We start from the raw sequence: 27768 nt of genomic DNA on the forward strand, positions 1-27768 counted from the left end.
CGATGGTATACTGTTCGCAGTATAATAGCACAACAAGCCAATTCGATCGATAACGAGAGCATTTAGAATATTAAAAAATGATATTTATTCATATTTTTAAGCATATTGAATAACAGTTCGTTATTCTTTATTCATTTAAAAGCTCATTTTTGTCCTAAAGATCGAGTGATCATGAGCGTTTTCTTAACTTTGCTATAAAATCTGAGTATTTCGTTAATTTTTAAAAATATTTCTTGATTTCAAATTATTTTCTGAAGTGCTCAAAAAATGATCAAAAATTATGTACTTGATCATGTATACTTGGCACAAAATGATTTCAAATGTGTTCACAAAAAGCACTCATTTATAGCAAACTCACTGCTAAGATCTTTCCCCCACAATTTCTACTCATTGCATTAAGAATTCGCGTGGCCAACCACAGGAAACGGTTTGTTTGTGCACGCGCGCCCGAACACAAAAAGCAGTCCATTAATTTGCTGCAATTTTGTGGTGGCGATTGCGATTAGATTTCGATTAAAAGTGCGCTAAAGCCACCCGCTTCGTGTGACCACTCCACAAGTCTGTGGTCAGTGCTTAAGAGGTTTGCTGTTACAGTTACCCCACTGGACTTTGTGAACGACTTCGATCCGACTTTTACTGTTCCCGGTCGCGCCGTACTAGCGCATAGAGCATTTGACTCCTGTGGAAAAGAATGATTCCACCCTCTATCTCTATAGGCTTTTCAGTGTGCGGCTATAGAGATAGAGGGTGGCGGCTCACCGAAGAAACTCGAGCCGTTTTTTCCCCAGTTCTTTTTTGTATTTGAAGTTTGCCCGTACGCAGTGGCAGTATTGCATCAGGTTCGGTTCAGGCTAGTATCCCGTCCGGTGGCTCCGGCTGTTGCGCACGGGTAATGTGGAGGAGAGCCGAGGTTCAAATTATAGGATCGCCTTTCATGTTCAATTGAAAAGCCATAAATTTATCGGACCGTTTATTTATTACCTTGCCCTGCTTAGCGGAAAGGCTGGCGTTGCGACAGATTTCGTCGGTTGTGATATGATTGGGGGTCTGGTGGTTGGCTCGGTGTGGGGCGGATAAAGAGCCAGAGATTGCAGAACGTGTTGAAGGTTTGTAGTTAGCTAAGTACGGGCGAACATAGAGAGCCAACGCATTCCGATGAGCAGAATAAACTCTTTTGGTATGGAGTTCGATTTTTTATAATTAATATCCAACATGATAAAGGCTACAAGAATTTCCTTTATGGCGTCCTGAGGTGGCAAGTAACTATGTTTCGTTTAATTACTAGACAACGGCAATATGAACGGTGAATATGAAAATTAATCAAAAACGATAAGTATATTCGTGTTGACAGTTGATTGAGTGACAAGAGCACTCCATCAAATACTATTCTGCAATTAATGTTTAGCTATAAATCTTTCCATAACCAATACAACAAAAATTAATTTAACTTCAAACACGTTTAAAACATGCATCAACAAAAGTTCGCCGCGTGCAAATGGCGAACGAGCTCCAATTTCTTTTTCCCGCCACACTTCACTGAACCATAACGATTTTGACATTTTGACTTCACGACATTTCCGTTGTCGGGCTGCAACGATCTGCCCTCGAACGTCGAAGGGCACCGTACGGCGAATGGCGGAATCGTTTCAAAAGGCAGGAAATTATCAAATTGAAGCGCACAGCTGCACATCGCCGTGTGGAGCACGGGCAAAAAAAACAGTTGAATATTTGTATCCATAATGTTGCAGTTTGCCACAAACAGGCACTCCACCGAAGAGGACTCCACTCCGAGCACGTGAAAGTGATGGCAATGATGATGATGCAAACTATTACGGTTGTCGAGCTTTTTAGAAGGACGGATGCAGAAAATAAAAGGCAGACAATCGCCCATTACCTACTCCGGAGACAGTTTTAAGCGACGCCGAAGAAATGTCACCGATGAGCGGTTTCCTGACGTTTGAGATATCTTTATAGTGAGCACGTGTTTGGAGCATTTATGAAGGTTCTCTGTTCGCACACGAAGTACGCAGTACTTAACTACTGAGATGTAGCTGGTATCTGATCCGTGTGTTAAGATACGTGTTAAGATAAAGCGAGACGTGTGTTGAACTTATTTACTGCAAAAGAAGTCATTTCGACCAGTGTACAGCAGAGTTAAATGCTATGCTAACTACTGCTCTACTGCTTCAAGTGCCATTTGAACTTCATTTGGAAGCAAAAGGTTATAGAGAGGAAGTTCTTACTTCACGAGAACACAATTGCTAGTGGATACATTCCTACAAAAGCTTGGACTCTTTCGCTCTCTCCAATTTCTTCGGTTAGTTTTGCCCGTCTGGACATCTGTTTGGTCAGCATTCCATGGCCACACTATCAGCACCGCACAATCAAAATGAGCATCAATATTACTACACGCACACCGAGAACCCTTCTACCACGCTACACTTCCCGGTCCTGGTCCGGTGATTCTCAAACCTCCAGGAACAGGTTTTAGGACGCCAAGGGATGCCCGCAGATTGCCGATGGCCCAGTGGGGGGAAAACCGATTCTCTCGCAAAAGCTGGGCTTTAACTATAAAATGAAAGCACAGCAGGATGTCAGCGGGTGGGATGCTTCACGAGGCCTAGACCAGCAGACTTAAAACACTTTTTTACGATAGCTATCGGTTTTCGGGGTGAGCCTATGAAAGTGGGAATGTACAAGAGCGAGAGAAAGGAAACGCTTGGTTTCTATTGCACGTCGACGACTAGAATACGTGCAGACACAGACGAAGATAAGCCTCTCCGGCATGGGTGTGCCATGGGTAGGGTTTAATGTGAGAAATTAATAATAACATTACACGCCTAATTAAGTTTAATTACAGATTTTATGATATCAATTTTTTTCTGTTGTGTTCGCTATTTTACTACGCCGCTCAAGTGGTCGCTAGAGCCTCTTGGGAGGAGCTTTATTTTCCATACGTTTAAAACCATTTTTCCGACGATATCTCACAACAATCGCATAATGCTGCAATGCAACGGATGTCAAAAAACAAGAAATTAAATGTAAAGAAACAAATTACGGGCGAGTAAAACAGTGCCAAGAAGAAGTTTGCAGAGGAAACAACTTATCGGCCTTTATTTTGGTGAGAACACAGAAATGATCCGAGAATGACAGGCAGCCCTCGGCAACATCTGCCATCTGCCCGCATTAACTCTGATCGAACTGGGGGGAAAGGGGTGCAAGAGAAGGGCAGAAAGAAGTGAAGAAAAATGGCGTTGCAAATGATTTTTTTATGTTAATGATGAATCATGTTGAAGGCGAACGATCGTTCTAACAGCAAATCGGTTTAGAAACAGAGACGAAGACTTGTTCTCAAAGCCAAATTTTAACCGGTGGAAAATCGAAGAACCTGCTGGGTAGGAAAAAAGTAACTTCACCTCATCAAACCGGACCATCCATCCGGAAGAATAAAAAGTGAGAACGAAAGGTGTAAAACAACAACGCTGAGCACTTGTGGCCCGCAGTATGTACGACCAAAACATACGAAACACGGTACGTAATTAGCTGGCCTGGCACTGCCTATGTGCACTTCATTAAATCATTCCGACAGTGGCCGGGTCGTGTGCAGCTTGCAGACTTAGAAATCGTCCGCAAGCTGGGCAAACGAGTCGGTTAAATAAAAAAAAATTCGATTTTTGCGAGAAAGGAGACCACATTTGCGGTTGAGGAAGTAGTTTCTTCGGAGGTTTCCAATTACTTGCTTTCGGTTAATAACCACAGCATCGACCGCAAGGTCGATTTGGGATGCAGGGACAAGAGAATTGAAAAGAGCATCATCATCACAAGGCTGTTGACAAATTTGGATTACGAGGACATAATTTAAGCGAATGTGATTGCCGCACAGAAATATCCTGATGTAATCTCTTCTCCGATGCAAGGGTACAACTTTATTTGGAGCTTTATGGTTCGAGGCAATTAAACTTTTTGCTTCTTCAGGGAGAAGGTAATTTGAAACTCGATCATTATGTGTTTTTGGATGGAATTGTGATGCAGATAAGACTTCACATTATAGAACGCATGATGAGTGAGTTTCCAATGTAAGCTGCCAACCATTGTGACAGACGATGCAACACACTGTAATTACAGCATGGCGCTCATGCAACTACATTGTCAAGCACCAACAATGTCGAATCGTTTGTGTGCCACATAATGAACATTTAGCTTCCGGCGACAGGTGTACCAACATCCGGATGTTGGTTGGATGCCCGATGTCGTGCAGGAATAGTTTTTCCTGTGAGCAAGGAGAGGAAAATCCACCCGGGCCATACGAGTGCCATACAATGGCGTGCCGAATGCATTTTCGGTCAAATTTAGCTTCAATTGTTACCTTTACTAAACATCGAAGGTTTCATCATTTGTGTACTACAAATGGGAGATAATTTTGCTCCCGAAATGGCTTTAATTGATGTTTGCAAATTATTCCTTTCCATCAATCATTAGCCAAAGGTGTTGACGATGGAAGGATGCGTTCGTGTTGCGTGGTTGAACGAAAGCATTGTTGAAATTGTAAAGTCTTCATTCGACAAAAGATGCATCACCTGATTAACATTTGGCATTGCGGGTCAATGCGTTTCGTTTATTATTCTTTGGGAGCCAAATAGCTATAATTTTTATCTCAGAACGGGAAACCGGATGGGAATGTTACTGCTAGCTTTGTCTGACAGATACTTACAGCCTTTGTTCAGAATTTAGAAGCGAAAGACTCAAATATTTTTCGTTCAATTTATGTCGCACTTGATGTTTTGAATGTTTTGGCATATCTATTTCTTGGTTGAAATTTTGGTCCGTCTAGAAGAGCTGTTTCACGATAAAGGTCTCTTCAGATGCGACTTGCAGCCCAGCTGACATGGTTTTAAAAAATAAACACACCTTTCCCAGTGTGAGAAATCTCTGCTGTAACTTGTAACAATTTAGTGATTTTATGTGGCAACTGATTTAAAGTGTATCTTTGACGTTTAAAGAGCACTATAATGTGTGGATTAACTAAGTAAGAATTTTTTTAAATTTTATATCTATAAGAGTCTTTAAAAACTTATGAAAATAATTGCCACTGCTAGCAAATGCTCAGGAGTACATGATTCGAACCAAAAAGACTGAAGAAGATGCCTGTCTTGATATCATAGCTATCAGCCTTTTTCAACGTATGCAGTCATAATTTTTGCAGATAGATGAAATAGATCAATTACATTAATTACTTCAGAGTCTAGACAGTGTTTCTAAGAGAGTATAGGTAAATATTTAAAAATAATGTGTAGGTGGTTCAGTGGCAGATGCAACAACGATGCCGGTCTTCACACAGAAGGACCAATGTTCAAATTCGATCCTGACCTTTCCCCCGTAGTGAGGACTGACTATCCAACTACGTGCTATTCTACAAGAAATTTATTTATCAGAAATAATCTTATGATTTTCAAATTCATCTGCTGATAATTTTTGAGGACTAATAATTCCTACCACCAGGATATATTCCGCTTAATTCCCTGGTTGAATTCCATAAATGGTCCTTAACAGGTTAAGGTACGGCTGGTCCTGACTAGGTATTTAATTCAACATTTTTCTCTAGTTCATGGAGAGACTTTTCAAAAAAGTGAGTTAAAAACGTCTATTAAATACGACCACAGTTCAGTCAGAGTGGCGTAATACTTCTTAAAGCTAAAAAAAGGTTGTGAAATTGCACAAAATTTCACAGCTTGTTTCAGCTAAGCTTAGCTCACAAAATTTTTGAACTTTTTTTTCCACGTTCCAAGAACGTTGGTGGCTTAAGTCGTGTCCCTCCAATATTTCTTTTTTCATCATTAATTTACAAAAAAAAAAAAAGCGTAAGTTTTTGTTTTGCTTCAAGGTATTTGCATAAGCTAAAGAACACTGGACGAACAAACCTTCGCTTACAATGGCCAGTAGAATCAACAAAGCACCGTTCTACCGGGTGGATCAATGCGGGTCTTTAATTCCACCCATCACCCAAGAGGCGTCCGATTACAGCCCGCAGCTCACGGAAGTCGTGTTGAGGCACTTTTACCGGATCAGAACGGTCACACACACATACAAAAACCACCGCACCGGATCACCTGTGTGCATTTGCCCCGTTCCCTGAAGCTTACCGCGAGCGATACCACCGAGGCCATTAGGTTGTTTTGCTGATTATTAGGCGCCATTTATCCTGACCGATCAGCGACAACACGGTGTCCGGATCGGGTTGTCCCCTCGGGTTTTTTTTTCTCTTCCCCATTGCTCAAGTGGTGCCGGGACGATTAATCCGAGCTAAATTATAAGTTCACGTTTCCCGGCGCGTTCAATGGTCGCGCGCGCGCGCACGGATCTTAAACGGACACGGTGATGGTGCGCGTTTCGCCACGATTCCGAGTCTGATTACTGTTGAGGGGGTTTTGCTGTCTTGTTTTTTTTTTTTTTTGCACCATCGCTATCGCTAGGCTTAGCTTCCCCAACCGCACTGGAATTGGGTCACAAACGGCTGGCGTCTGGCGGGATTGCGATGGATGAATGTGGCGGGACGATGATGAACGGAAATTTAGCTGTAAGGTCTCGTAAGCTTTCTGTAACGATGCTAATGCATCGGCTGGGCTACTGGAGGGAGATACTTACAAAAGTGCATATTAATTGATAAACAGTGGGTACGAACTTCAATTTTCTTTTGTCGTTTAAACGGAGTTGTTTAATAGGAATAACGCATTGTTGCGTTTGTTCTTTGGTAAGCCACAAATTGAAACCAATTGTAAGCTTGTTTCAACCACAACAACATAGCACCAAAACGGCGTCTAATTAGCACAAACACATCGACAAGAGTCTCACACAATTAACACAATCTTCATAATTTTACGCAGTTTTAAATTCGACTTTAATCGTACGCATCCACACTCTATCTCACTTCCAAAACAAATGTCTAGTAAGTGTCATAAAGCTTGCGCCATGACGAACCGTGCAGCAGCATGAAGCCCGACAACCGTTCCGAGCCTCGAGACATTCACCTTACACAGGGGACACAGTGTGGAAGGAAATGAATCTTTAGCTTGCTCTCAGACCCGCCCGTTCGTTCGTTAGCATGTAACGCGCGGATGAACACCGCGTGGCCCTTTTTTTCGATCAAAACAAAACAGTCATTAAGCGTCTACGACCAATTATGCTCCCGGTCGGTGCGGTGCGTTGAATCGGTACCGGTAACAGGCGTGGAGATGGAACTCTCCTGAAAGCGATTGATTGGAAGTTTTTACAGAAGACATACCAAGGCTCTAACTGAGAAGCAAAAAGGAAAAAAGAAGGGGAATCAAAGAGAAGAAATTGTAGAATAGAAACAGATGGAAAAATCAACATCATAGACGCGTTCTGGTTTTTTCCTCGTCTCGAGTTAATTGAGGAGGATGGGTTGGAAAACCGACGAGTGGGGGGGGAATAGATTTGATTTTCGGTTCGAATCGTCCAAGCTGAAAATTAAAACTAAATTTTACTCCGATCTCGTCTCCTTTTACCCTGCCACTTTTCGTCTACTCTTGCCACCAGGGAACAGGTAGAAGGGAACGATCAACTCCCGTCTGTTCTCTCATCAGCCTAATGGGTTTTAGTTTTATTGAGCCCTTCAGATTTGTTGGTGCTTGTAGTAGAGTACAACACACACACACGAGGGGGGAAAAAACGAAAATACATCCTTTTACAGACAGGGCATCAATTTCAAGCAACCGTTTTACAACGTTCGTCGTTTTGCGGGGGGAATATGCGGTCAACTATCTCCAGAAAAACCTCAACAGTTCGCTTTCGTGCAACGGAAGTCGAAAGGAACTAGATACAACCGATACATTTCTAGGCAAATCGGCTTGGGGCGTGCTAATGATAGTGTGGTGTTGCTGCCAGTGCCGGGTGTTGTTCGTGTTTTGTTGATTCTTCTCGCAGGAGCTGGCAGGCGCAAAGCTGATCTGCTTAACTTTATCCAACCGGCTCAACGAAACGGAAAACACTAGCCGAACCAAACGAGCCAATAAAAACAAATCACAGCCTGTGGCCAAAAAACGTTCGTAAACAGGTTCCGAGCGATCGATCAGCTCTTGGTTGTGGCCAGTGGGGAGAAATAGGATACCTGGTGCTTGTATCCCGATTTTCGATCATTTTACTCGCTGGTCGAGGGAAAGAAGAATTTTGAAATCAGGTGAGAGAGAGAGAGAGAGAGATTCACACCATGTAAAAATGTGTCAAATCGTTGCCTTTTCTTGAGCGATTTAGCTGGTTAAACAAATTTCAGCTGTGTGCTACAACATTCCTTCCTGGTTGCTTACTTACTATCATTTTTTGGGTTCCAAATTCCTTACCTGTAATGAGAAAGTAAATAAAATTAGTAAGATTTCAGATGGAATTGAACTAAACAATGTGTAAAATGAGTAAAAATTCAAATTAATCTTCTTCACCGAGGGTTCGTCGCTTATTTAATGCCGCGCAAGGCTTTTATGTAATATTGCGTGATTGCTATAGCCCTAACGATTCTTCTTTCTTTTTATTTTCAATTTATTTTCGCTGTCGATTGTTACCAAACAACGAAAAACACGATCATTGCGGCCCTTAAAACAAAGACCTTCCATTGTTTTTGGTTGAACCTTCGGGAAGTATTTCGTAAAATGCACGCATGAATCACAAAGTACAGAGGTCGTATGTTTGAGGGATTTTCTTCTCCCCAAAACCGGAGCAAGAAACTGAACCAAAACCAAAAACAAAGCCACAAAACTGTGATCCACTGTATCGAATCGTGTACAGTGGCCAGACCAAACCGGAGCAGTAAACGGAGCGCGATCGAAAAGATTAGATGGGATTGTTCGCCGAATGGTAACACGGGAACGACACAGAACGGGCCGCGCGTTGGTGGCGATGGTGGTCTAAATATTTTAACCAAACCACCAATAAATCAACTCACATTCGGTTAGAAACGTCCGAAGATGCCGACAAAAAGATTCCTTAGAAGAAGAGAAGAAGGGGGGGGGGGGGGGGGGGAAGGAACGAGCGTTCCACGTACGTGCGTCCTTTACGAAAACCGTGGTAGAACCTTGCCCGAGCGTATTTGTCATAGAACACCGCAATAATCCACACAACGCATCATTTGGGCCGGTGTAGATGCGTATCGCCTGTCCGCCGGAGAAGATGTGATGCATGCCGTGTGTGTGTGTGTGTGTTTTGGGCGGGTGTCTCGTGCCAGAATGTCTTAGGATATGATTCTTTCTTTAGGCTGTTTGCATTGTTCGAAGCTGCCAAGCTTCTTCAGCATCCGGCGCAAGGAATCGTATCTTGCGATCGATTCAGTGTCAGCTCGGCTGACAAATGAATTTCAATTAACTCAACCCGAAGCGTGTCCGATTGGACGCGCTTTTTTCTGCTTTCGTCACTGTGTTGTTGTGTGGCTTTTTTGTTTTCTTCGACATTCCTGAGCAGATTTGTATCAACATCGTGAGCTACGCGTGTGTACATTGGAATGAAAGTGCCTCGAAAAATCTGACGCAGATTGTGAGTCACAGATACACACAGCGTCATATGAAAAATGGTACCCATGTTGTTCATGTCTCAATATGTATCAATATTTGAAGCACTGCTCACACATAAACATTGTTCTTCATAGAGTGGCCCTAAGAACATACGATTACGCAACATCATTCGAAATGCTATGGCGTAATATCGAAAGAAGCACAAGTCGCAACGAGCTCACGAGTAAATGGCGTAGAGTTTTCTAAACTCCGTCAACTGTTCGAATGTCTAGGGCCGGACAGATTCGATGCATACTAAATTGAAACACCCAAATAGTCAGACAGTGTCGAGTTGTGTGACAGGTAATTATAAAACACGTTCGCTTGGAAGCTCATAAAACTGATGGCGATGTTAATTAAAGCTCACGCGCACGGGAGTTCTGGCACAGGATTGGGACAGCGTCGCTAATCGATTAGTGATGTTTGCGAGAATTTATAATACTCCGTATAGGTGGCACATAATTTAAGCCTACAAAGTCTCCCCACACGCACACGGGTGCGGTATTAGAAACGGTTCAGTTCAGTCCCCTTCTTTCTAGTGCTAGCGTCGCAAGCAATTCTCACTCAAGAAAGTTCAAGAAGCACCTGACGGTTGACTGAGCACGAGCAAAACGATAATCTGATAAAGGTAGATTCTTAAAATGAATACAAATAAATAAGACGGATCGACCCGGTGGAATCGTTCCTAAATCGGGGGGCGTTTCGCATTTTAAGCGTACGAAATATGATACCAGAAAAAAAACGCAACAACCCTTGCTTGGGCAAATATTTAAATTCCAAATTTAAGCATAATGGGAATTCATTTCCAATACTTCTCGCCACGGCTGTGTGCTTCAAAAACATCCCACCATCCGAACCTCATCCTACATTAGGGATGCTGTTATGCTAAATTCTTTTCTAGAATCAACCTTCGAAAAAGCACCATTAAGGTTCGCCTTTCGTGCGAGTGTCTACGCGATTTTAACGATCGTACATTTATTTCTTTCGCAAATTAGTGTCAGCGACCGCAACGGGCGCTTGGACGACGTGATTCGCGTTCCCTTCGGTGTGCCCTCGGTTGGGGAATTAAATTTAATTAATTTCAATAGTAAACTTTAATTATTGGTAGCTTCGTTTGATGGTGGACTATGGTGGCTGCTGGATCGTACCAGGTCCTGGTGATGGAACGAATCGGCTATTATGTGTGCTTGTGAGTATTTGTAAGGGATGGTTTTGCTATCTATTGTGCAAAAATAAGTAAGTATAGGACACACGGGGTGAGAGTGTAAATCATTATTTTCTCTCTCCACTGGATGCGTTTTTGATGGCCCATTCTGTTCACTCAACCCTTTTGGGTACGAATGTTTCAAGTTTAAAGCATTTACCTTTTATGAAAATAATTTTTAATTTTAGAAAAATGGTCTTACCGTTTTAATATTTCTATGCGAATATTAACAACAGACAGTCACAAACATGAACCGGTAAAATTATTCTTCAACACAATTTACTTGCAAGAAATCTTAAAATGTTGTCAGCTTATGCAACAACGGTAAAAATGTTTAAATCTAATAATCTAAATACTCTAAGGCTTACTGTTATTGTATCTCGAACAATACGCTTAGTAATATCGTGCTTGGATATTTAATCTAGGATAAGAACTTTTATTGATTGAATCCCGAACCAACCTTCGGTTTGTAACAAGACTGATGTGACAGACCTAGACGGATTCTCAATAACGGTAAAAACAGGGCATAAAATGTTCCTCTCTTAAATATCGTAAAGTTCTTTCTTCTCTTTTCTTTTCTTTTGCATAACAACACTTGAAAAAATAACGACGAAACTAAGAAATACCTCGCGAATACAAATTTATTTGCAGTTCATATTCTCTGCTCTTCTTGAGCTGATTTTGTACAAATTTCTCACGGCATTTCCTCGTTGCTTTTTTATCTTATCCTGAGCATGCTTGGTTGGCCTCAAGGAGTTAGTTAAGGAGTAAAAAATAAATATCAAATCATACGTAGCTGACTTATCTGTATAAATTCAAATTAAATATGATTGCGCTCAGACCCCTCTTTTTCTTGCTCATGGTTTAACCACCTGTTAGAAGTCTTGAAGGCCATCGAATGACTTACTAGGCTTGTTGATACCCCGTAGTTGAATAGTCAATTTTCACTGCGGAGGAATGGTTCGATTGACATTTTAACTATTTATGTTTAATTGCTAAAAACCATTACAAGTACATATGGCGATAAACATAAATAAGTAACAAAGACTTAAAAGCACCATCAGTAAAAACTAACAATATAATCTTTGTTCATTTTCTTGATGTTGAAAGGTCGATGAATTTTTAAAGAACACCTAGGCATAAACCGAAAACAATTCTCATGCTACGATTCCTGGGTTTTTCTTACTCTGTGTTACATAGTTTCATAGCGATTGACATCTTGAGCAACATCAGTAAACGCCTTTCTTTCAATATATAACAAACGTCTTACCTCTTTAAGGGTTATTTTGATCCACATTTCTCTTTCATCTAACATTTTTATGTATGACCCACAAAAAAAAAAAAACACCAAACCCCCCAACAAAATATAAACCACCAACGGATCTTGCGCAAAAGGAGAGCACAACACAACACAAACGATACAAAAGCTCAGGCAAAACACGAGTAGCGCACCAGCCATACCGACGACCGACGGGATTCGGGGCATTCGGGCCAGCATTCAGTAATGTTGAAGCCCAAACAAATGAAGGTCTAACACGTAATGTGCGATTCGAGCATACTGATCGCCATTCGTGCCATGCCGTTTTGTCGAGCGCGAGCTTTGTTTCGGGTGCTCCACAAGTGATCGAAATCGTGCCCAACCGGTGGTGAGGCCAATTTTTGCACCTTCATCTACCATCGTGCCATTTTTTACCTTCGGTTCGATGTTTTTCTTTTTCTTCTCGGCAGCATTTTATGATGCTGTGAAGCACATGCTGGTTAAAAGGCTGAAGCTTATGCTTTGATTTACCATTCAATGTAAGTACTGTGTGAGTGTGTGTGGTTTTTTACCTTTAAAGTTCTTTCTGCATCGTATAGACACCGTAGAAAAAAAACGTAGCTTTACCCTCCAAAGCTCGAAACCACCGTCGGTAACCGTCCTGATGTGTAAATTATATCCAACAAACTGGTTTCAAAGGGCTTTTGTTTTAGTTTCACTGTCACTGGACCTAATGGAGGCGGCTGGAAGGTGTTCCTAGTGCCTTCTGGTACATCTGGCACCAGCGCTTTAAAGTGCAAAAAATAGGTGCTTCTCTTGAGCAAAACACGCGAGGAAACGGAAGTATGGTTTCGCTGGATCGAATTCGTAACAAAGCGAGTCTTTTCTGTTTAGGTCGAGGATGGGTTTTTTGACTCCCCTTCATGCTCAAGATGTTTGTTGAACTTGTTGGCAATAGCATAGGGATGATGAAATTCGGTAATGTGATCTTGGCACGCTTCGGAATCGATTAGTATCGATAGTGAATTATGGTACATTGAAAGCGATTTGCACGTTGTTACAGTTGAATAGGCAAAGCGTAGCAGAATGGATTTATCGCGTCTTTAGAAGGGGTTTCTTCACAGCCTAACCAGACGCACATCATCTGTGAGGCAATCATGAATTTGTTACATTTCGTTTGCAGGTTGTTAGTTTGCCTGCCACTTGCCAGAAGATTACCCAATTTAGTATTCAATTACAAGTAATTTTTTGCATTAAATTCGCTTTAAGCAGGATTTTAATTATCATCCCTTGCGGTACAATAAAACGACCAAACCAAGATAAGCGCCAATAAAGTAAATCCTTCACATTCCTTTATGACGTCTCGGATTGCATTTGCATAACGCATAGGCGCATTATCCTCTGACAGCCGACAGTGTCAGCAGTGTCACTTGGCACATGACCATGGCATGCATTTTTACGGTTTGCCTTCACGCTGCAAGGTCTCAAAATAGGCAGCAAAGGGGGATTGGTATTGGAACAGAGAAAAATGTGCCTTAAAAAGGCGTGCTATCGCGATGCGGTAATAGCTCAATTACCACCTCGCGTAAGCTTGACGCAATTAATTGAAAGAAAGCTGTTGGAGGAGTCCCCGTTTGTGACCATGTCCATGCAAAAGAAAAAGAAGGGACTCATTAAGGTGATTATTTTACGCACCATTTTACCATAAATCTCGACGCGCACACACCGACGCCGGGATACGCCATATCGGGACGTCTGGTTTGGTCCAAAATGACATGACAAAGGCTACCCTCGCTCAATCGTGATGGAATACTATCACGGGTTTGACCCGCTGGACACGATCGGTAAAGTGGATGAAATTTCCACTTAAATTCCACCCTTCCAATCCTGTGCGGGATGCCGTACTAATGATCTGGGTCTTGGCGTGCACGAAAGACACCAGTGGCCAAGGTTGGTAGCTAAAGCTTTTAACGATCATCGACCATCGGTTCGTTGGATGGGAGTGGCTTTTTAAATAGGAGAAAAAAAGAAGGCTTTTGGGTACGCAAAAAAAAAAAAATGGTGGACTACAGCGCTCAGCAGGTAGTTTGCAAGGAATGGTAAGATAAATTTGTTTGTAAAATTCCACGACCTCAAAATTATGCAATATCATTAGTTAGGTTTTTTCATTGATTAAAAAAACTAGAATTTAAAGTGGGCAAAGAGGGCATGCAGTATATTAAGTCGTACAAACACATATTTTTGGAGTATACAGGGTTTTATAGAGCAGTTCAAATCGTTTAACTTTTAACGATTTGGGACGTTTTTTAAATACATTTTGTATCAAACATCGCTTATTAAAGTCTCGGTAGAATCGGGTCTCAAATTTCATTCGGATCGTTCCCTCGTAGTTAGGACTGACTAGCCAAATAAGTGGTAATAACGAGTCTAGTAAGCAGAGGAAGACAAACATTTTATATTTATTCTATGAATTTCATTCCAGTCTTCCATTCCTGGGTATAAAGACCGCCAGGATTCATTCATGATAGTTGAAGTTTAAAAATTTTTAAATCAAGAAGCTTAAGGAAATTTCAAATATCTCGAATTAATGCAGAGGTTTAGATAATATTAAAATAATCATCAATCAAATATTTACAAAAAGTTTTACTCTATAGCTTATAAAACCAGGTTTTTTGCCTTGAAGTGCCATACCCCTCAAAATTCCCGAACGTGCCCTGCCATCGTACACGCATGGACCGATTACGCAATCGAACAAACCGTTTTGTGAGAGTAAATGTCCGTCTTCTCTGAGCCTGAAATTCGTATCCCTCTTTTAGGTTGGAATTTACGTCCGATCATGACGCACACGTAAATATCACAAACCTTGACGGGGGTCAGGCATTCAAGAAGGATTACCGATCCGGAGCCGGGAAGCACCACGCATAAGCCTTACTAAATCAAAGTAGAACAAGCACGCTCTGTGCAGGTTAGGAGCTCAGGAGACAGCATTGCTAGACGAAAGCTGTTATAAATCATGCAGACCCGAAGCACCCCTCCTTCCGCACCCGTTATTGACAGCCCGCCGTTGTACCGTTTAGTCGAGTGGGTCGTTTTGATCGACACTAAGCGTTTTACCTAGCAGACGCTGTGACTTATAAGGAATGTAATATGGGCATCTTCCTGCCCACCCATCGTCAGGGTGCGAAGAAGAATGTGAAGGATTTTTCGGCACCCCCGGTGCCCGGTGCGCAAGATTGGCCTTGTTTTTGCCCATAAAAGGGTGCCTTTCACTGCCCCTTGCGCGGTGTGCGTGTATGCGTTGACCTCAAACCTTCGGCGTGAAAATGGTGGTAATTTCTCTTTCGATGGATGCACCATAGCGTTCGGAGGACGTTAGGCACGCGTTATTTGCGTGCATGTACGTACGTACGCGATGGCAGTATTGTTCTGTGGACACAATTGAGCAGCAGAAGAGGATTGGAAGATGTAAAAAAAAAAATTGTAAGAAGTGTACACTCCGGCCCCACTGAATAGATATCAATCAAATGCCAAATTGAAACAGGTCCATCGTAGATACTGGACTGGACGGCTAGGACGAACGATTTGCTGCATACTGAGTAAGCACTTATAGCCTTGAGACAAAAATAATGACTATGAAACTCTTATGCCCATCGAATCGTATCGTATGCTCTTACTATAACTTTTGAAAAATATTGAGACAGAGGCCTCGTCGAATATTTATGGGTTGATGCAGTGCCATAATGTATTGGAAATGTCAACTATGGACAAAGATATTTAAACCTTGTAATTTATGTTTGAAACGCTGTTGATCTTACTGATGATGAAATCAGTAATTATGGCAAAACTACCTCAATTCGTTGAAATGTCTTAGTAAAGCATCCAAAAAATCCTGGAGTTATAGCTCCAAACTACTTCAACTGATAAGTAATGCATAAAATTTAAAGATAAAAATCAAATTAAAGAGATCTATGGCAAGATTTATAACAGCTAATATACAAATCAAAATTATATAAAAATAAGCACTCAGAATTGCTTTAGATATATAAAAGTACAAAATTTTTTGAGGTATATTATCGAAAAGAGCTAACACAGCCTAAAAACTTGCATATCATTTTGAGAAAATTCATTAAAAACCTTCAAAATATGATATTCCTTAAATTGCTTTTTGCTTAAATGACTCTTATCTGCAAATCTTTCTACCTACCTTCAGGTAGATTGAAGTCAAGGAAGCCAAAACTGGCACACAAAAACCTCCAACGATGGCCAAGTGCCAAGCGAGGAGCAAAGGACTCTTACCGAATGAATGTAGGTACCTCTGAAGTAAATCATTCAAAACACCTTCAAACAAATAATCAAACCCACATTATCATTAGCCAACATCTTAATAAGGCCGACCGGCACTATTAACCTTCGATCCAGGGTGTACCTTAAGATCGAATCGAAATGGAGGTAGTAATTTTCCCATTTAATTCATTTGACTACTACCACTACCGTTCCCCGTTGAAAAAAACGGGGAACAGAGGAGAGCACGAGCCAGACCGCTGAACTTTCCCTACGGTCAAGTGCCCGGTAGCACCGGCCGAATCGATCGCATATTATTACACAGGTCAAACATTTACGCCAAATTAACACGCCGCCGGCTGCCCATCATCCCCGCAAGCGTTGGTGTGTGGTGCTTTCTAAAACGACCGGGCAAGTAATCAAAACATTACGCCCTCCCTATTATCTTGTGGGTGGGAGAGAGGTGTGTGTTGTGTGTTGTCCCAAATGAAACCATTTTCATCTGTGTTGTTCGCATTTTGATCGTTTGCGGGTTGCGGAAACACAAGGGAACAAAACGCGCGGGTTCGTCGCTTAAAGGCGCGGCATACAAGTCTTTTGATTCGCTGTTTTGGCGTTTTGAGCGTTTGTGCTCTAATTTTTATTTTTTTCGGTAGCCGAGTGAGGGTGTGAATATTTTTCACATTGAAAGCTTTACATTCTAGTTGTGCTGGGACACTACCCGGGGTAGTAAGTCGTTAGCTCCCTTGTCGCATTATTAATATATTCATTAGAACGATTACACGGTTTCAAACGAGTGGTTGGACGAGCCGCCGAATATACGGGCCGTTTGTTACGATTGCCCCTCAAGTGGATACAGTTGGGTAGTGCCAACGTTCCCATCGTGTAAGGGTGCGACAACAAGGGATGACCGACAAGAACCAGACACCGACCGTGATGGGTCCCATAAATTAGTTACTCAAACCGTTGCCGGGAGTTTACCTCAAGCAGGGATCTTCGTTGCGGGTCGTTGGTTTAGCTGTCGCCCACAGAGGCTCACCACGGTGTGAAAGAAACATTTTTCATTCTTCCCAACGGTGAAATGGAGGCTCAAGCAGAGCAATCAACGGTTGACTGAGTTCGGAAGGTAAATGACGAAATTTTGAACTTCCAACGCCGTGGCTCAGAAGCAAAGGTATGGAAGCTTTAAGGTAGTCTGAGATTTTAAAATTTGCACAAACCTAGTGGGAGGGAATGAAAACTATCTGTAAATTCAATTAACATACTACTGTGGAGTTTTGCTCGCTTTTGCGTTCTGTTCAGGTAGAGCAAATGACTGCGTTTGTAAATCATTCTGGCTTCTCTTACTGCGAAAAAAAAAGTAAGACACAAATCACGGCAAGTTTTCAACCCGAAAAGCATCATAAATTTGTCCACCTTTTTCTTTGCCTAATTCAGTTTTAACTACATGTGTTTTCTTTTCGTTTTGTGAGCCGTTCGGATCTAATGGTTCATAAACTAATTTTTAAGTATCGTATTTTATCGTACTTCATTGTTCTGGTGCCGCCATTTGTCCACTGGCAGCCGGATGGGGGTTGTTTTTTCACTTCTATCGCCTCTCATTGTAAACAGTCGAAACGAATCTATTAATGAGCGAATCACTAAAAGGAAATGCAAATTTTCGCGCCTCTTCGCCATAATGAAGGCTGCTTCAGTGAGTGTTTGTGTGTTGCGGAGAATCCGGAACGTCTTTTGTGATGTTTATCACAGCGAAAAAGTTCCAGATCATCTTCTGGAAACGGTTAACAACCTTTTTGAGATCTGCATAATAGTGTTTAACCGTGATCTGGCTGTATCTTAATACATCCCGATACATTTGATATGTATTTTTCGGTCAGTTAAATTTCACATTATGTTAGTAAGTTTATTAGTAGAATTTTCCACGTTGCACGAAAATTTTAAGTATTGAATGTGTGCCAGTAATTTGTTATTAGTAAGCCAACATAAGCACCAATATCTTGACCATGGGTCGAATCGAAGAACGTGTCCGCACATTTCACTTGTACCGAAAGATTGGTTACGAATTTTCATTTCGTCTGCTCTAAATTTCCCTTTTTCCACTGTCCATTTGGGCCCGCTGGGACATAACCTGTTCATGTGAAGGAAAGAGTGAAAAAAAAACAAACAAGCAAACACACATGCGGAAATCAATTGGAAGTTTCCTTTCCGATTCCTTTCACTGTCAGGCGCGAGCGCATCGATCGAGGCAAATCGAGGACACGCATGTGTTTGTGTGCGCCTTAATTTGGTCATTACTGGATCGAATTTTGTCGAACAATATGAGGAAAAAACAGCACAAAAACTAGACCATGGCCGTCGGTGCACTTGTCCGGGTGCTTGCTTTTTTTTTGTGTTTCGCTTTTAAAACTATGATCACACGATGGTGTGAAAATTAGAGGAAGCAGATTTAAGCAGACACAAAAAGGCAGACCCATTTCGTTGATTGATTTTAGCAGAAGTGAAAAGCTCACCGGTAAAACTCAATGCTTAATGCGATTACCTTTCGGTTCGGTTCACAACCGAGAAATGTGTGCTTGTGAGTGAGGTGTGAGAAAAATAAAACTGAGAGTAAACAAAAACTCAAGACAGTAGAAAAAAAACGGTTCACTTGCTGCAACACGATGTGCTTTTACAAAAATACATAACGTAGATTTTCAAGAACAAAACACAGAAGGTTTTAAAATTATGAAAAGGGTGCGTTGAACATAACAAATGCTGAAAGGAAGCAAAAAAAAACTGTTGAGAAAACATTCGAAAGGGCAACTAAAGAATTTGCAAAGAAGAATAAGCTGATGAAGCAACGGAGTCACAAACTGGCTGGTATAAACGCAACGTGTACCACAGCAGAGGCTCCAACTGTGCCCTCCGGCGAGGTGATTGAAAGATTCTTGTGTAGAGTAAGTGGAAAGGAATTCGCTCCTATCCACCTAAGATCGGTGTAGACAGTAACATTTCTAGTTATTCTAGTTAAATATGTATTTTAAATTTCATTTAGTGAGTTAACAGTACTACTACCTTTATAGCTACTTTTATAGAATGTTCCCAAATTTTGTCCTGTGAGTAGACGACTACGAACTTAAAAAAAAAAAATTGTTTTTCTTCTTCAAAGTTATTTCTTGTTTTGTTTTGTTTTCCTGCCTCCGTTCGGAATTCTCTGATGCCCCGAAACAGAGGGTCCTCCCATTCCTCGACGAATCCACACCATGCGTCTCGTAAAGGATCGCTTCGTAACCATGCGCGCTTCGCATAGTTGGAATATTTTAACATTTTTGCTCTTCACCATCCAACCACTACGCGAGACGCGATCGAGAAAGAGTTGGAGGAGGGTGGAAGTGGAAGAAAAAAAACTGACCCCTCAGGGGGCTGGGAAGCGAACCCGTCGACAGTAGTGGGCTTGGCAGAAGAGGCATTAAGAAGATATTCTTCGAGATGTGTGGCGTGTTTTGTTTTGCCTTTCTTTTTTCTCTTAAATACTCTACTCTTTCAGAACATCGTCCCGCAACGAGTCACAGTGCAACGGTTGCCTCTTACGCGTCAGTTTTGCAACAGCAAAAGAAGCCAGTCTTCACACGCAGCTGCCAAATCTTTCCGGCGCTGGTTAACTGGAATCTATCCCTAACACTGCTAAGAAGTCATGTGTTTTGAGATATTTTTTTGGTTTCCTCCTGCGTAAGCTGTTTTTTGAACCAATTTAAATTCATTTGCACAACACAGCGATCATTTTAACGATTGTTTTCCCAGTAACGAATAACGCTAGTGGAATTGCACCGATTTCATTCGAAACAATTAGTCTAATTTTATGATTTTTATGCTTTTGCGCATTTGACAATGTTTGGTGACGCTTGTCTGCCCGTAAGGGAATTCGAATTTGTGGTGAGCACTTAACTTAAATGTAGGAATGCACATGGGAAAGCAACAGACAAAATAAGCAGACGAAAAATGTTTCAGCAGATAAAAAACCGAAACATCAAGTCCACTTTCAACGAAGCAATCAGCCAGCACGCAGCTCGACCTAATGATCGTTACAATAATGAGTCATGCAGGGTAAAGACAAAGTAGAGCCTTCTCCGTTTGCAAAACCTAATTTTTGAAACAAACGCACACACTCACAGAAAACGTTTGTTTGAGTCGATGTGTTTTATCGTGTTTAAAATGTGCGTTTGATAATGGTACGTTTGAAGAACGGTTATATTAATCGCACTGATGTATCCCCAAGCATAGGTTTTATCGATTACGATCTTCTTTTTCTGGTTCAGTGAAGAAGGAGAAAGAAAGAGAATGAAATGTGTGTGCCTACGTTTTGTTTGAATCACTAATAGTTTGTAGGAATACTTAACCACACACGTAACGTTTGATGAGTGGAGAAATACGTGATTTAAATTCGATCAAAATTCACCCGAACCTCGGTACAGTTAGTATTTTAATTGGAAGTTTGTGCTGCGATATTTAAAATGATCGATCAAAGAGTGGATTTTATTGGTACAACGGTGCATAAAATCGGGTGGTTTTCTTTACCTTCGTATACTCCTTGTGTTACTTATGGAAACTGACAGCACTGATAGCAAGTTATTGCTTGACAGTAAGTTTCAGGGTTGTAGTAGCAGTTTAGAACGCTACTACAAACGCTATTTAAAATTTTCGCTTGTCTGGTTGCATGTAATATTTGCGATTTTGATCTCTTTCTCTTCAGAAACCCTAGGTTTCTATGATATTCAAATTTTCATTTGCCATTTACATGTTAAATATTTCTTTAATTTAAAAACTTCAAATTTAAGACTCATTCAAATAATATCAAAACAATCATATATATTTCTTAAACACTCTTGACGCATAAATACTTTAAAAAAACACGTAAATACGTATAATACACAAAAATAGTGAAAAATCACGAAAATATTTGTAATTAAAAAACCTAAATGAAAAGTACATAAAACAAAACAGATCAACCATTAGGCTAATTGCCAGTTAGAAACACAGCAAGGAAAAGAAGGAACGAACAAATTTGACAGAATTTATTGACGCCTTCGGCCACTAGCCGCACGGTACAAAGTTGTGCTGCTAAATCATTAACTCTCACTCTCTCACTCTCTCATCCCTCGGCATTGCTTAAAGTGAAAACCTAAACCTCGCTCACGAGTCCACTTCTAAACGCCCTCCAGTGAAAACAGAAATGGTACCCCAAACCACCTATAGAACACCGGAGCGAAGCGTTTAAAAGCTAATAAACATAAATTACGTTCGAGGTACATTAAGCACGCGAATTGACAGGCCCGCAGCATGGCTACCGTTTTTACGCGTCGCGGCCTTTCCCGAAAAGCATTCCAGTCTACTTGCAGATCGGTTTGGCAAATTTGACACACACAAGAAAATGAGTAAAAAAAAACGCAACAAACACAGAAACGGGAAGATACATGCTACCTCACCGGCGAGAGGTACGTTGGGGGCCGTTCTTGGACCTTGGAATGCTGGTCCAGTGGCAGTTCGCGGGACCAGCTGGGGAACCATCGTACTGACGTGTTGCTTGCCAGCGGCATCGTGCTGAAGAGGGATTGACTGTTTGCAACCGAATTCCCGGTGTTTGCGAGTGGTCGTACCAATGCGCAGCATAATAATAACAATAAGGAGAAAGACACACCAGAGAAGAATGTAAAAGAAATCGAAAGAGAAGAAAATACATCGCAACATAAAACAATCATCAGCCGTTTCAGTGACGGTGTGTGTATGTGTCTGTTGTAAACTTTTTGACTTTTGATGCTGCTGCGTTAAAGTGCGTCCAGAGGCCCCCGAAAAAAAAACACCCTCCCCCCTCCCTCCCCCCTTCCCCCCTCATCACAGCCGGGGCCAAAGCGCAAATGATTAATGGCTCCGATAAAGCGCACAAGAAGCAATGATCTTTCGATTCCTTTGCTCCGCTTTACCATCACATCACAAAACTCCGCGTGTTCTTTCGCGAGCGAAGTTGTTAATTTCAAAACCCACACTCAAAACTTCCATTCCATTCGTCCTTTCGGAAATTGCGGAATTGCGGACCTTTGTGCTGCAACTGGCCGGTGCAAGCCGGGCCTAAAAGTTTGCAGCAGATTTTCGCTCACACTCGCGCACGTTCCTTTTAACGTCAAAAATGAGGCCATTGAGTGTGAATGCAATTTGCAGTCACATTGTTCGGGACCGCGGCTCTTCGGGAGAGGGTTCGATGTTAGGAGCATAGAGCATGGAATTTTGCTTGGTGAGAGGAAGGATCGCTGAAGCGCTCGGCAACGGGGACGGGGTGGGGTGAGGAATAAAAGAAATGCGTTGCATGATGCATTTTCAGGCAGGCATTTTGCAGTACTGCCACGGACCCGTAACAAATGTAGTGAATCCGTGACCGGTGTTCGTCCGTGTCCGATTTGAGACTCCTGACCATATCCACACGCTTGCAGACACACCTTGAAAGCACACCGGGACATTAAAAACACACACACACACACACACATAGGGAGAGAAACTGGCGAGGCAAGAGTTGCGATTTGGCATGACCTACTCAATAATTAAGGTCAAGCGATATAAACGAAAGGAAAGAAGTAAAAATCTTAAAGCTGGAAGATCGTCACGAATTTAGCCTTAGGGCTCTTAGCTAAGGAGACAAATATTACCGATTGCGGTCGATACAGTACAATAGCAGAACTCTACGTCAAGATATTACCAAAAGGTGCATAGTTTCACACTTTTTCTCGCTCGATGAGGTCAAGGTTAGGAGACCACCGAATTTGAGGTCATTTGCGTCGCTCGATTGTCGCCACCGTGCAAGGAATTCCCGAACGCTTCAAGGCATTTTTACGAAGCGGGAACTATAAAAATCGGCACGCGAGATTCCAGGACGTAGGCAGAAAACCCTTCCCCTGAACACACCGAATAGTAGTCAGCACAAATACCTGTCAGCGTGGTGAAGAAATTTATATCCCAATAACACCGTACAGCCACAACCATTTCTCTCCTCCAAAGTCCGCGGAGTCTGGCGTTGTGTGGAGCAACAGCAATAACAAAAAAAAAAGCGACATCGAAATAAATCTTGGCTGCTCCTGCTGCCCCGACCAAGAGGTAGCAAAACCGCGACGATCGACTGAACGGAGCGACCTAAATTCGTAATCTTGCCTGGAGAGTTGTAAATGAAGAAAGAGGGAAAGCCTGGTGATCGGCAGAGACGGTCTCACCTTCCCCCCCCCCCCCCCCCCCTCCTTTCCATAAGGGATTGAATTGAGTTGGCCCGCTTCATTGGCATCGGGTGGCGTTGACTTTAGACATTCGTCAGCGAAAATATTTCTATTCGCCGGGTTTCTTTTTCGTACCGGTGAGAGCTTCTTGTTTCCCTGCCAAAGCGGAAGAGCAGATCCCGCAGGCAGACGACGCCCGAGGGCAATCGAAACAAGTTTTTCTTTACCGCACGCCGTACCAACTGCAGCCCGCCGGTGTCCGAGGGTACTTTCTTGCGCGGCTCGGCTGAAGATTGGAAGGTATTTGCTGTGGCTCAGACATGCTCAGGGCGCCTACTGTGGGTGAGTGTTTAAGAGGTTCGATTTCCGAAGCGATTTCCCGAAGCGAGACGAGAGTTGGGGCTGGGTGAGGTGGAAAACACTCCATGGTCAAATGCCGCCAATGCTCGCGGTAGAGCTAGAAGATCGCGATGAGCCTGAACACAGCCTGAAGAAGGCAGCCATTTCTATAAATCGTTCGATGCGGAGCGTCAGAAGTATTGCTTTCAATTCTTGGTCCGCGCGATTAAGATGACGCTTTCTACGTGCAGCAGAAACTTGCCGGCGCGTCATGCAACATGCAACCCCGGCTTGGTTGGTGAAGCGAAAGTCCAAACTGAAAAGGAACTGTAGTCACCACGACACTCTGCGGGAGTAGCCTAGCCCCACGGGCTATTGTGGAGATCCTTCATACGGTAACAACCGATTCCAGCAAACGACGAACCTAGTGTCATGTTCCAGTTTGCATTGTAAGAAGACTTCCTGGGGAGAATAATGATGCATCATGAACATGGTTGTCAAAATATTACAGCCTATTTGACACTGTACGGGAAACAGCAACAAGAGGACAGGCGTAAAAGCCATTCAGCGTTATCAAAAAACCATATCTCAGCAGTACCAATTTGCAAGGTTTTTCTTGAGCACTTGCGATTCTCGTCGTACAAAATATGGCTTCCATTAGAGAATGTATGTGGAACGGACCAAACTCCGTGCAACATCTGGTCGTTAAAAATGCATTTAAAAGCAGGCAGTTACAAGAGAAAAAAAAACACACACAATCAATCCACACCACGCAAAAGCAGCGGGCTCATTAAATCGATTATGTTCATTCCATTCGCACTATAACGTTGGCACTTTGATTAACTGACCTTTGTTTGAAGATTTTCGGAAGCTGCTTGCGAACGTGGTAGCAACCGCAACAGCAGTAGCACCGCCACCGCCAGTTCGCCAGAATCTCTCGTACTCGCTCGTATCTGTTTCGGTGCGAAAAGCAAAACATTGTTTCTGAATAAATATCATAAATTAAGCCATCGCGCAAGAGGACATGGCCGCACTGCAGGAGAGGAAAGGCTCAGTCCAGTCCCGAACCACCTTCAACCGTGTCGGCCATTTTGGACATGGACATCCCAAACAATTTTTTTCTTGTGAAGGTAGTTGTGCTTTGACAGCCACATAATGGCCACTCGTCAGTGAGCTCCGGTCCCAACGGGGTGTCTTGACCTGCTATCGATAATGGTTTCCGAAGGATTGTGGGTCTGTGCGGAGGATCGCCGTGTGTCCTACTGCGAACTTTGCACGAAACCAATTCCCCTCCCGGAGGGATGCTGCTCGGTATGGTAAGAAGAATGGAAGCAGTCGCTTAACAATTCAACCAGCACGTGTCCGCATATACATACTATGTGTGGTATAAATCCACCCAGTGTGATAAGTAAGGTAGTGGACCCTTCGCGTTCCACCCCGTAATTGGACTTTCGGGGTGATTGGGCTGGTGCAGATTTATTCCACGAATCCAACGGGGGTTGCCATTTTCGGGGATCCGTTTGGCGAAGATGCGAACGTGATGACGTAGCGAGAGAACGTGAGGGAGAGCGGCGTATGCAGGAACTTCCAGGAACTCGCAGCTTCTCGGAGCTTTGTTGTACCAACCGTGTGCCAACAGCATGCAGATGAACAATCTGGCAAAACAACTAAGCTATACGGAGCTACATCCAGTCTCCTTACAGGAGTCGGTAGACAAGCCAATGCCACATGAAGCCTTACTGCAGGCGCGCGCGCGCACTCGGTCTCGAGCCTCCGTTCGCCAAAACTACAGTTATTCTTGCGGGAAATGTAATGAAAGAGAAATTCGATAAAAGAAGGCATGACCGTTTCGGAATTTACATTATTTGCTGCTGATGCGGTGGTGCTGCTGTTATGGGCTGCTGAGCGATGTACTCGGAGATCCAGCGTGTCCGCGCTCCCCGGCGGACGCGTGATTTGTGTGGTGCTTCTGTGTCTTTTCGCTTCAGCGTTTTTTTTTTGCTTCTTTTAAGTTGCTTTTCAGGTTGCATCCACGGATATGGAAAGTAATGTACCGGGTGGTGTGTGCAATGAGGTGCAGCGATTTTTGGGGTGTTTCATTTTCGGCCACATTCTTCCTTTTCTGGATGGGCTGGCAGGATTTGTGTGGTGGTGTCCATTATTTATGGTTGCATGACCCATGTCCATGAGTTGGTAGTGTATCATGCACGGGTGCCCAACAACAGCAGCTTGGAGTTGCTACGATGGACAGGGTGGGCAGTAAACATTTGATTTTTATGATGCCTCGGTGTCATAATGCCTTAAGTAGGGACAACAATCGGGCGTTCATTACCTTTGCGGATAAAAAAAGACTCTAAAATTCTTAACCGGTTGTGATTGGAACGGCCTATAAGTCTTTTGAGACCAATTCCACATACGTATCCAATCGACAGGGTATCTTTTGGACGTGGTAAACTTAGTTTAGAAACCTTCTCAGTAAGGGAAGGTTATTCGATAAGCTAATTGCTTAATAGGTCTATCGAAGGCTAATCGGCTTTTTAGCTACGTTCAGCTGCATTGCTTCCCAGCTCCGATTGGGGAGTCGTGTAAGTCCAACACACTTCTTAAACGATTCTCACTACGAAGTCTATGGAACGTCCGGGATGCTGGCGGCATTCTAGCATGCAACCCTCTGATCGTGCCCAGTAGCTCGTAGCGGCGTACTTAGCTGTGTCGTAAATTTATCGACGCATGCGTGGGAGCCACCAGACATATGCGCCTTTAGCCTAGTATTTGTTGGTATTGGAAGGACGTGAAGGGCTGACAAAAAAACCCCGACTTCACATTTGTTCGATCACCATCAATATTTGCACCGAGTCATGGTCCTTAATTGTGGTTTGCTGAAGAGAAACGGTACCTTTTCGGTACCGTAATGATTCTCCAGACAGAATCCTCCAAAGTGTGTCCTGGCCACTGAAAGACACGGTTGCGACACGGTTGCAAGTCAAAATAAAAGTTTCAAAAGTTTAAACAAACACCCCAAACGCGGGACCGTTCGCCAAAACCGCAAGCAAGCAAGAAAAATGAAGTCTCTCGCGCCTGACAGCTCCAATACTCCCATCACCGCATTGGACCGTATTGACGAATCTCACGTCTTGCGGTGCTTGAATAGGCTGGATGACTGCTACAAATTGCTGGAACATAAAAGACAAGGTCCTCTACTCCTTGGTGTGCGCTTCCCCGAGAGCACGCGTATAATGAACGCGACTCCGGTCTGCTGTAGGCTACGCGAACGTGTGTTCGATTTCGTGTGGGCAAGTGCTTCACGTTCTTTTACTTTCATTAAACAGCATATATCGTCCCCGAGGATGAATATCGGAGCACCAGGGCGAGGGACGAGCTTTTGTTCTTAAGACACGAAGAAGGCGAACGGTTAATAATTACGGTCAATAAATTATTAAAGTGATTGTGTCCAATTTTGGACAGACACACACACAGAGAGAGACTGTTTGTTGGTGAGGGACGTTCGGGATGTGACCGGGGCAGCGAGTGACATGTGCCGTCACATTTGAAAGTTACTACGTTACGACGCGCTGTATATGGGGATCGTCGTCGAACCTTAAACGTGCTCACTTAAAGCGATCGAACAAAATTGTTATGGGTCCGGTACGGGACATAGAATCTGGGGTTTTCCTTTTGGTAATTATGGACGGTCGAGAATGGGAGGTGATGTTGTACTCCAAACGCCACGAACCGTAGAGTTGGAGATGGTAAGTAATCTTCATAATTATTAACGACCCTGGGTAGTAGTATATCTTCCGTATCGTTTTCTGGTATGTGATTTGTGTGAATCGTTGGTACATTTCACTTTTCAAATATTGTGTAATCACGCACAAGCGTGCTTCAAGTGTAAAAAACAAAACT

General features: G+C 42.8%; 1 protein-coding gene across 1 annotated transcript in view; it reads right to left on the bottom strand.

The window, feature by feature from the left end:
• Positions 1–7615: 7615 nt before the first annotated feature.
• Positions 7616–27768, bottom strand: part of LOC126568669 (DNA polymerase delta catalytic subunit) — a 47113-nt gene continuing 26960 nt past the window's right edge. Inside the window, exon 3 of the mRNA XM_050225184.1 lies at positions 7616–7628. The gene's annotated coding sequence lies outside the window, so the exon portion shown is untranslated. The remainder of the gene's footprint in view (positions 7629–27768) is intronic.

This window comes from Anopheles maculipalpis, chromosome 2RL (assembly GCF_943734695.1).
Source record: "Anopheles maculipalpis chromosome 2RL, idAnoMacuDA_375_x, whole genome shotgun sequence".
NCBI classification, from domain to species: domain Eukaryota; kingdom Metazoa; phylum Arthropoda; class Insecta; order Diptera; family Culicidae; genus Anopheles; species Anopheles maculipalpis.